The sequence below is a fragment of the Meles meles genome, chromosome 13 (genome assembly GCF_922984935.1).
Source record: "Meles meles chromosome 13, mMelMel3.1 paternal haplotype, whole genome shotgun sequence".
Lineage (NCBI taxonomy): Eukaryota > Metazoa > Chordata > Mammalia > Carnivora > Mustelidae > Meles > Meles meles.
In genome coordinates this window covers 50,832,267-50,843,795 of record NC_060078.1, presented here as the reverse complement: position 1 = coordinate 50,843,795, position 11,529 = coordinate 50,832,267, and positions in this window count along the sequence as shown.

The following is an 11,529-nucleotide window of genomic DNA, read 5'->3' as shown; positions in this document are numbered from 1 at the left end:
ATAAAATTTCATTTGTGCAGTTTTTGAAACTAAGCAAAATCTGAAAACCACACACTCGGAAACCCTTTCATTTCACAGGGAGACAACAGCTGAAAGATGGAGAGCTGTGGGACACCTGGGTGGCTCAGTTGGTTAAGTGTCTGTCTCAGCTCAGATCATGATCCCAGAATCCTGGGATCAAGCCCTGCGTCTATTTAAAAGCCAAAAGATGTATCATATTGAATTTTTAAAAATGTACTTTTATATATTTTATTACTTTTAAACAACACCAAAAGGCTAAAATTAAGATGATTCAGGGGCACCTGGGTGGCTCAGTCTATAAAGCTTCTGACTCTTGGTTTCAGCTCAGGTTGTGAGCTAAGGATGGTGAGATCAAGTCCTGCACAGGGCTCCAAGCTCAGCTTAGAATCTGCTTAAGACTCTCTCTCCCTCTGCCCTTCCCCCTTGTTGTCTTTCTCACTGTCTCAAATAAATAAATCTTTTAAAAAATAAATGAACATTTTAAAATGATTCGGCTCCCTGCTCAGCAGTGAGTCTGTTTATCCCTCTCCCTCTGACTATTGCTCCCCCTGGTTGTGCTCCTTGCTCTCTAATAAATAAATAAAATCCTCAAAAAAAAAAAAAAAGATGTAGAGCTGTGGCTAGAAACCAGTTCTTTAGACACTTTGTCCAAAATTCTTCCTCGCACATCAAATAGCCCCTAACTTGGGGTATGTGTTTCAAGTCACTTCCACGTAGAGTTGCCAGATAAAACACCTGATGTCTATTAAATCTGAATATCAGATAAACAAAAAAATTGTTTCGTATGTCTCAAATACAGCTGCACTTGTCCAGTTGTCCAAACACCAGGCTCCATAAATGCTTCATCTTAGAAGCTGCTGCAGCACCTGGGCCCTCAGTGTTTTGCTATCAGGAGCCTATTACTTAACTCTCAGTTTGAAAGACAAAAACCCAGCCCATAAAGCATACTCTCCAAGAGCTATTCCAGATGGAGCCAGGATCCAGCAGCCATCACCACAATAGCCCTGGCCACTCATTGAGGTAAAACGAGGACCTTCCCACGGTAAGTGGAAGGTGTGACCTGTCAGGGTTACCCCAAAGACCACGCCCTGTTCCTGTTCACAGTTCAGTAGGTCAAGTGGCTGTGCCCATCTGGGCAGAGGAAAAGAATGTGTGCATGTAAGGGAGTTGTCACATCTGCACTGCTGACTTTTGAGGCCAGTTGATCAATCAAACCATAAATCATCAGTCGCTTTCTTGTCTCAGGGATCAAATCAGATTTCTTCCAAGGCAAACTAGTATTTCTTCATTTCTGGTTCCATCCCATTATAAGCTCCACTACAAACTGCTTTTGTCAAACATACTGCTGGACATGGAGGTGAGTGAAGGAAGCTCCCATCCTTGAGGGGCCCGCAGTCTAGAAAGGCAGGCAAGTGTGAAACATACTGTGTAGTATGTGAAGCGCTACAGTGAGGGGAAATAAGCGTGAACCACTATGAGTGCAGGAGGGCCATGGGAGAAAACCCGAAGTCAGACAAAGATGAAATGATGAGGTGGAGTCACAGGGATGGGACAGTAGGATCAAAGGCTCAGAGGCATGAAATGCCATAATAGTGTGTTCAAAAAACCATGAATAGGTTGGTGTTGCTTGAGGGCAAAATTTAAGATGATGAAAAAAAATTGATGAGGTTAGAAATCTAAGCTAACTCTATAACATAAAATAGAAAACTACTAGGAAAGCTTGAGGCAGAAAAGCAGCACAGTCCGAGGTTTTGGAGAAAGCTGACTGGAGGCCGGCTGGGAAGGGATGGCGGTGGAGTGCAGGGCAAGGGGGGCACTGAACAAAGTCTGGCATCGAAGAGTAATGCATGGACCACGTGGAAGATGGAGACAGTCTCACGAGGCTAACAAGGAAGGGAGAGGATCTGGACTTGAGAAATACTTACAAGGCCAAACAGGCTAGATGTGGCTGGTTGTGAATGAATGGTCAGAGGGAAAGGACAGAACAAAGCCCGGTTTTCTAGCCTGGGTGACCAAGTGGGTAAAATTTCTGTCAACAGAGACATAAAGTTCCCCTAATCTCAGATAACACCCTGTGTCCATCCCTTTGTCCTCACGGAATGAAATATGTCCTTATCGTGTGCGTCTTTGTCCCAGGGCAGCCTGTCCCTCTGAGAACGTAGGGGCAGAACCACATCAGGTGCCCCGGCCCTCACATCACTGGTGCTGGTGCCCAGTCAGCGCGCAATAAATATTTGTCAAGAAGAAAGACAAATACCAAATACTGCACAGTTTCACAAGTATGTAGAATGTTAAAAAATAAATAAATTTAAAAATTTTTAAACTTGATTTCCTAGAGAGGATAGAAAAGTGGTTGCCAGAGATGGGGGAAATGGGTGGAAATAGGGGGTTGGGGAGTAACTGGAAAAGGATACAGACCTTCGGATGGAGGATAAGCTAGGTCTGAGGGTCTAATGTACCTCATGGTGACCACATTACACACTGTAATGTATAACTGAAAGTTGCTAGGACAGTAGAACTTAAATGTTCTCACACACAAAAACAGGTAAGCATGTGAGGTGATAGGTGTGTACACAGACCAAATCATGTATACACAGACCAAATCATCATGTTGTACACCTTAAATAGCTTGCACCTTTGTCAATTATATGTTTAAAAAGCTGAATAAATAAATGCCAAAAATTACAATTGTGAAAGGGAATATACAAGAAAAAAAGACACAAATAAATTGCCTTCTGGACAGTGAGTCCGAAACGACTGTGCAAAAAGCCAGTGTGGATAACTGGGAAGCAGCAGAAACAAGTCTGAATCTTGGAGGCAGAATAGTCTAGAGATAAAATGTGAGAGATACCAGCTAGTGATAAAAGCATGAAAGTGAGAAGAGCATCAGGAGTGGACCCCAATGAAATTCAACTTTTTTTTTTCACTTTTTTTTTAAATTTTATTTTTTTTTATTTGTTTATTTACAGCATAACAGTGTTCATTGTTTTGGCATCACACCCAGTGCTCCATGCAGTACATGCCCTCCCTATTACCCACCACCTGGTTCCTCAACCTCCCACCCCCCCACCCCCGCCCCTTCAAAACCCTCTGGTTGTTTTTCAGAGTCCATAGTCTCTCATGGTTCATCTCCCCTTCCATTTTCCCTCAACTCCCTCTCCTCTCCATCTCCCCATGTCCTCCATGTTCTTTGTTATGCTCCACAAATAAGTGAAACCATATGATACTTGACTGTCTCTGCTTGACTTATTTCACTCAGCATAATGTCTTCCAGTCCCGTCCATGTTGCTACAAAAGTTGGGTGTTCATCCTTTCTGATGGAGGCATAATATTCCATTGTGTATATGTACCACATCTTCCTTATCCATTTGGCCGTTGAAGGGCATCTTGGTTCTTTCCACAGTTTGGCGACCGTGGCCATTGCTGCTATAAACATTGGGGTACAGATGGCCCTTCTTTTCACTACATCTGTACCTTGGGGTAAATACCCAGTAGTGCAATTGCAGGGTCATAGGGAAGCTCTATTCTTAATTTCTTCAGGAATCTCCACACTGTTCTCCAAAGTGGCTGCACTAACTTGCATTCCCACCAACAGTGTAAGAGGGTTCCCCTTTCTCCACATCCTCTCCAACACACGTTGTTTCCTGTCTTGCTAATTTTGGCCATTCTAACTGGTGTCAGGTGGTATCTCAATGTGGTTTTAATTTGAATCTCCCTGATGGCTAGTGTTGATGAACATTTTTTCATGTGTCTGATAGCCATTTGTATGTCTTCATTGGAGAAGTGTCTGTTCATATCTTCTGCCCATTTTTTGATATGATTATCTGTTTTGTGTGTGTTGAGTTTGAGAAGTTCTTTATAGATCCTGGATATCAACCTTTTGTCTGTACTGTCATTTGCAAATATCTTCTCCCATTCCATGGGTTGCCTTTTTGTTTTGTTGACTGTTTCCTTTGCTGTGCAGAAGCTTTTGATCTTGATGAAGTCCCAAAAGTTCATTTTCGCTTTTGTTTCCTTGGCCTTTGGAGACGTATCTTGAAAGAAGTTGCTGTGGCTGATATCGAAGCGGTTACTGCCTATGTTCTCCTCTAGGATTCTGATAGATTCCTGTCTCACGTTGAGGTCTTTTATCCATTTTGAGTTTATCTTTGTGTACGGTGTAAGAGAATGGTCGAGTTTCATTCTTCTACATATCGCTGTCCAGTTTTCCCAGCACCATTTATTGAAGAGACTGTCTTTTTTCCATTGTATATTTTTTCCTGTTTTGTCGAAGATTATTTCACCATAGAGTTGAGGATCCATATCTGGGCTCTCCACTCTGTTCCACTGGTCTATGTGTCTGTTTTTATGCCAGTACCACGCTGTCTTGGTGATCACAGCTTTGTAGTAAAGCTTGAAATCAGGTAACGTGATGCCTCCAGGTTTGTTTTTGTTTTTCAATATTTCCTTAGCAATTCGGGGTCTCTTTAAAGGGGTTTACTTCCTCCCACTTTGTAGTGAATTACCTTTGCCTTCTAGAAATGCACCAACTCCGCCCCCTCAGAGCTGACGTGTGACACAACTCAGGAACACGTTCCTAGGTTGTGACACAGGGAGGGTTCACCTATGCCTTTATGACCTTCCCAAGGCAACATCACATGCCTATTTTTCCAACTCTGTTCTCCTGGGTTCTTTAAACAGCCTCTGAATTCTGTGAAATTCTCCTCCATGAAATCCTCCTATGGACCACAGGTTAGCAACCATCTTCAATATTCTAGCCTGTGAATCTCAATCTGCCATTCTGCTTAATCAAAGTGTAGAACACTTAATGTTTTACCAGTTCTTTTTCCAAATATGTATCTTTGTCATCTACCTTAAAGATGAAATTAACTGTGTTGATGTAAACACCTGTTGTTTATTACTCATTGGTGTATTGTTTCTATCCTGTTGACTGTGTGTTCAGCCACAGCAGGATTCTGTGTGCTTTGACCTAGGGTGTACCCTGAGGAAACCACAGGCTATGTCGAGCAAGGTGAGGGGACATCATGGACGTTCCGGCATCAGTCTGTTGAAACCACCCTATAGCCACGTGATATGTCAAACTATGCATTTTGGCTTGGAAAATGTGGTTAGGGCAGGAGTGCTTTGTAGATTGTGTGGTATTTACAATCAGGCATTTGACATAAACTTTTTAGGAATAACCAAAAAAGGATGTTGAGCTTCTAAATTCTTAGCTTTGTCAAAAGCCTATGGAGTTTCTTTAGAAAGATTAGGAAGATAATAACTAGAAAGGAAAATGTCTAATGTCAATATGGTAAATATACATTTATGTCTATGGGCCAATATAATTTTCAGTGATGGATCACTTAAGAATAAATTCATCTGGGGTGCCTGGGTGGCTCAGTGGGTTAAGCCGCTGCCTTCGGCTCAGGTCATGATCTCAGGGTCCTGGGATCGAGTTCCCCATCGGGCTCTCTCTGCTCAGCAGGGAGCCTGCTTCCCTTTCTCTGCCTGCCTCTCTATCTACTTGTGATCTCTCTCTGTCAAATAAATAAATAAATCTTAAAAAAAAAGAATAAATTCATCTACAAATCACAAGAAGCCTCCCTTTCCCACATAAGTTCAGAGACAGGCAGTCCTTGTTAGCACAGGAGCTGCCCACTGTGACCCAGGTTCCTCCTGCCCATCCTCTCTGCCATCCTTAGTTTATACTCACTTGTCCTCACACTTGTCGTCTTAGGGATGGTGATTGCTGGTTGGTCCACCTCCAAGGTTCATGTCCCTAAGAAGACGGGGGAAATGGGTAGAGTCAAGGAAGAACAGGAACTTGTTTTAGTCAGGAAGAGAAGCCCTCCCCAGTGACTTTCACCTACCTTTCACTGACCAGCTCCGGCTACAAGAGGACAGAGATCAAGTTTGTAGCTTGTATAGCTTCCATGGCAGAACCTGGTCGGAGGTGGGAGAAATCAAAACTAGAAACTGTCAATCAGGTATTTCAGACAAAAAATTAAGTCTAAGTCACATTATTAGATCTACCTATTTCCTAAAATCTTGTGAGCATATCTTAATCTAATTTTCACGTGCCGATGTTGATTTCTATTTGCATAATCCTTAAGGTGATCTTACATCAAAATTTTCCATTCTATATAAGCAATATTACCCTCCTTTTTTATATGGTCTACTTTATCGAATGAGCTAGGAAAAGGATTAAAAATATTTCCAGATGCGCGAACCATAAGAGACTATGGACTCTGAAAAACAATGTGAGGGTTTTGAAGGGGTGGGGGTGGGAGGTTGGGGGAACCAGGTGATGGGTAATAGGGAGGGCACGTATTGCATGGAGCACTGGGTGTTGTGCAAAAACAATGAATACTGTTACGCTGAAAAAAATTAATTAATTGATTAAAAAAAAATATTTCCAGATGCTAGCTCAGGTAATTGGGCGAATAGGATATATTTTTACTTACATGTTATTTTTTAAATTGGTTCCTGGAATTTCCACCAGCGGTGCCAAGAATATCTGTGGTCAGAAAGCAACAGTATCATGGATAATTTTACCTATCTTGCCACATGTTTGCCCTGCTTGGTCCATGACATAAATTGGAATTGGTACAGATGTAAAGTCATAGAATGGGTTTTGTGTGTGTAGAGCCTTTTCCGCAGAGAAGTGCTTTGTCTCCATCTGGCGGACAACCTTGTCTTTGCAATGTCGGTGGTGGTTCTCAGGCCTGGCTGCACCTCAGGATCCCCAGTGATGCTTGTAAACAATCTGGATCCCCAGGACACTCTCCAGACCATTTCAATCAGATCTGGGAAAGGATACAGGCAGCAGCACTTCTGTTTTTCTAAGATGCATAATTCTAATATGCAATTAGGATGAAGATCCGCTGAGTTAGAAGCTGCTCTAAATTGGTGATGATACTAGAGAATCAGCCCTCCAGCAAGATTGCCACAAAGGAAAAAGGGCAATCTATGCAGGTAAATTCTAGAATGTTCCTGAGGCCTTTCTCCACGTTCAAGAGGGGAACTCAGCAAGTTGATGCTAAGAATATAAGAAAGCTAAATTTAAATTACTTCCTGCATGACTCCCTCTATGAGACAGTGTGCTAAGCAAATACATAATAAGACCTCTCCGTGGGCAAAACTCAGTCTCAATCTGATTTTAATTATTTAGGTGTTTACAAAAATTTTTTACACATTTTTCCCATTTAATTCTCTTAAGAACCTATGAAGGTAGGTAGTCCTTCTTCCTATGCGTGTTGGCACTCATCTAGCAACAGAAAGCCCTAGCACAATATCACTGATGAATATGGATGCTAAGATTCTCAACAAGATCCTAGCAAACAGGATCCAGCAGCACATTAAAAAGATTATCCACCATGACCAGGTGGGATTCATCCCTGGGTTGCAAGGATGGTTCAACATTCGCAAATCAATCAACGTGATAGAACAAATCAATAAGAGAAGAGAGAAGAACCACATGGTCCTCTCAATTGATGCAGAAAAAGCATTTGACAAAATCCAGAATCCGTTCCTGATTAAATCGCTTCAAAGTATAGGGATAGAGGGAACATTCCTGAACTTCATAAAATCTATCTATGAAAGACCCACAGAAAATATCATCCTCAATGGGAAAAAGCTTGCAGCCTTCCCGTTGAGATCAGGAACACGACAAAGATGCCCACTCTCACCACTCTTGTTCAACATAGTATTAGAAGTCCTAGCAACGGCAATCAGACAACAAAGAGAAATAAAAGGTATCCAAATTGGCAATGAAGAAGTCAAACTCTCTCTCTTCACAGATGACATGATTCTTTATATGGAAAACCCCAAAGACTCCACCCCCAAACCACTAGAGCTCATACAGCAATTCAGTAACGTGGCAGGATACAAAGTCAATGTACAGAAATCAGTGGCTTTCTTATACACTAACAATGAAAATACAGAAAGGGAAATTAGAGAATCGATTCCATTTACTATAGCACCAAGAACCATAAGATACCTGGGAATAAACCTAACCAAAGAGGTAAAGGACCTGTACTCGAGGAACTACAGAACACTCATGAAAGAAATTGAAGAAGACACAAAAAGATGGAAGACCGTCCCATGCTCTTGGATTGGAAGAATAAACATTGTTAAAATGTCTATACTGCCTAGAGCAATCTATACTTTTAATGCCATTCCGATCAAAATTCCACCGGTATTTTTCAAAGAGCTGGAGCAAATAATCCTAAAATTTGTATGGAATCAGAAGAGAACCCGAATTGCTAAGGAAATGTTGAAAACAAAAACAAACCTGGCGGCATCACGTTACCCGATTTCAAGTTTTACTACAAAGCTGTGATCATCAAGACAGCGTGGTACTGGCATAAAAACAGGCACATAGACCAGTGGAACAGAGTGGAGAGCCCAGATATGGACCCTCAACTCTATGGTCAAATAATCTTCGACAAAACAGGAAAAAATATTCAATGGAAAAAAGACAGTCTCTTCAATAAATGGTGCTGGGAAAACTGGACAGCGATATGTAGAAGAATGAAACTCGACCATTCTCTTACACCGTACACAAAGATAAACTCAAAATGGATAAAAGACCTCAACGTGAGACAGGAATCTATCAGAATCCTAGAGGAGAACATAGGCAGTAACCTCTTTGATATCAGCCACAGCAACTTCTTTCAAGATACGTCTCCAAAGGCCAAGGAAACAAAAGCGAAAATGAACTTTTGGGACTTCATCAAGATCAAAAGCTTCTGCACAGCAAAGGAAACAGTCAACAAAACAAAGAGGCAGCCCACGGAATGAGAGAAGATATTTGGAAAATGACAGTACAGACAAAAGGTTGATATTCAGGATCTATAAAGAACTTCTCAAACTCAACACACACAAAACAGATAATCACATCAAAAAATGGGCAGAAGATATGAAGACACTTCTCCAATGAAGACATACAAATGGCTATCAGACACATGAACAAATGCTCATCATCACTAGCCATCAGAGAGATTCAAATTAAAACCACATTGAGATACCACCTGACACCAGTTAGAATGGCCAAAATTAGCAAGACAGGAAACAACGTGTGTTGGAGAGGATGTGGAGAAAGGGGAACCCTCTTACACTGTTGATGGGAATGCAAATTGGTGCAGCCACTTTGGAGAACAGTGTGGAGATTCCTGAAGAAATTAAGAATAGAGCTTCCCTATGACCCTGCAATTGCACTACTGGGTATTTACCCCAAAGATACAGATGTAGTGAAAAGAAGGGCCATCTGTACCCCAATGTTTATAGCAGCAATGGCCACGGTCGCCAAACTGTGGAAAGAACCAAGATGCCCTTCAACGGCCAAATGGATAAGGAAGATGTGGTACATATACACGATGGAGTATTACGCCTCCATCAGAAAGGATGAATACCCAACTTTTGTAGCAACATGGACGGGACTGGAAGACATTATGCTGAGTGAAATAAGTCAAGCAGAGACAGTCAAGTATCATATGGTTTCACTTATTTGTGGAGCATAACAAAGAACATGGAGGACATGGGGAGATGGAGAGGAGAAGGGAGTTGTGGGAAATTGGAAGGGGAGATGAACCATGAGAGACTATGGACTCTGAAAAACAACCTGAGGGTTCTGAAGGGGCAGGGGGTGGGAGGTTGGGGAACCAGGTGGAGGGTAATAGAGAGGACACGTATTGCATGGAGCACTGGGTGTGGTGCAAAACAATGAGTACTGTTACGCTGAAAATAAATTAATTAATTAAAAAAAAAAAGAGGGGAGGAGTCAAGATGGCGGAGAAGTAGCAGCCTGAGACTACATCAGGTAGCAGGAGATCAGCTCGATAGCTTATCTAAACATTGCAAACACCTACAAATCCAACGGGAGAGCGAAGAGAAGAAGAACAGCAACTCTAGAAACAGAAAATCAACCACTTTCTGAAAGGTAGGACTGGCGGAGAAGTGAATCTAAAACGACGGGAAGATAGACCGCGGGGGGAGGGGCCGGCTCCCGGCAAGCGGCGGAGGAACGGAGCACAAAATCAGGACTTTTAAAAGTCTGTTCCACTGAGGGACATTGCTCCAGGGGCTAAACCGGGGTGAAGCCCACGCGGGGCCAGCGTGGCCCCAGGCCCCGCAGGGTCACAGAAGGATCGGGGGAGTCGGAGTGTCAGAGAGCTCGCAGGTATCAGAACGGAGAAGCCGGCTGCAGAGACAGAGCCGAGGACTGAACTCTCAGCTCGGGGTTACCTTGAACTGGTCGCGGGCTGCGTGAGCTCGGAGCGCGGCTAGAGGCTGGGGATACGGGAGTGATTGGGTGCTGTCCTCTGGGGGCGCACTGAGGAGTGGGGCCCCAGGCTCTCGGCTCCTCCGGGCCGGAGACTGGGAGGTCACCATTTTCATTCCCGTGTTCCGGAACTCTACGGAAAGCGTTCAGGGAACAGAAGCTCCCAAAAGTGAACCCGAGCAGATTACTTAGTCCGGCCACCGGTAAGGGCGGTGCAATCCCGCCTCGGGCAAAGACACTTGAGAGTCACTACAACAGGCCCCTCCCCCAGAAGATCAACAAAATATCCAGCCAGGACGAAGTTCATCTATCAAGGAGAAAGCAGATTCAATTCCTAAGACAGCAGAGCAATTCCAGAGGAGGAGAAAGCAAAGCACAGAACTCATGGCTTTCTCCCCATGATTCTTTAGTCTTGCGGCTACTTCAATTTTTTTTTCTTTTTTCAATTTTTTTTTCTTTTTTCAATTTTTTTTCTTTTTTCTTTTTTCTTCTTCTGCTAAATTTTTTAAAACTTTTACCCTTTTCTTTTTTAACATTTTTTGACTAGTTCATCTAAATATATATATTTTTTTTCTTTTTTATATTTTTTTATTTGTTTTATTTTTAAAATTTTTTTCTTTTGTTTTTTTTCAGAACCTGTTTTTATCCCCTTTCTCCCCCCCACAATTTGGGGTCTCTTCTGATTTGGTTACAGCGCATTTTTCCGGGGTCTTTGCCACCCTTTTAGTAGTTTATTTGCTCCTTCATGTCCTCTTATCTGGACAAAATGACAAGGTGGAAAAAATCACCACAAACAAAAGAACAAGAGACAGTACCGAAGGCTAGGGACCTAATCAACACAGACATGGGTAATATGTCAGATCAAGAGTTCAGAATGACGATTCTGAACATTCTAGCCGGGCTCGAAAAAGGCATGGAAGATATTAGAGAAACCCTCTCTGGAGATATTAAAGCCCTTTCTGGAGAAATTAAAGAACTAAAATCTAACCAAGTTGAAATCAAAAAAGCTATTAATGAGGTGCAATCAAAAATGGAGGCTCTCACTGCTAGGATAAATGAGGCAGAAGAAAGAATTAGTGATATAGAAGACCAAATGACAGAGAATAAGGAAGCCGAGCAAAAGAGGGACAAACAGCTACTGGACCATGAAGGGAGAATTCGAGAGATAAGTGACACCATAAGACGAAACAACATTAGAATAATTGGGATTCCAGAAGAAGAAGAAACAGAGAGGGGAGCAGAAG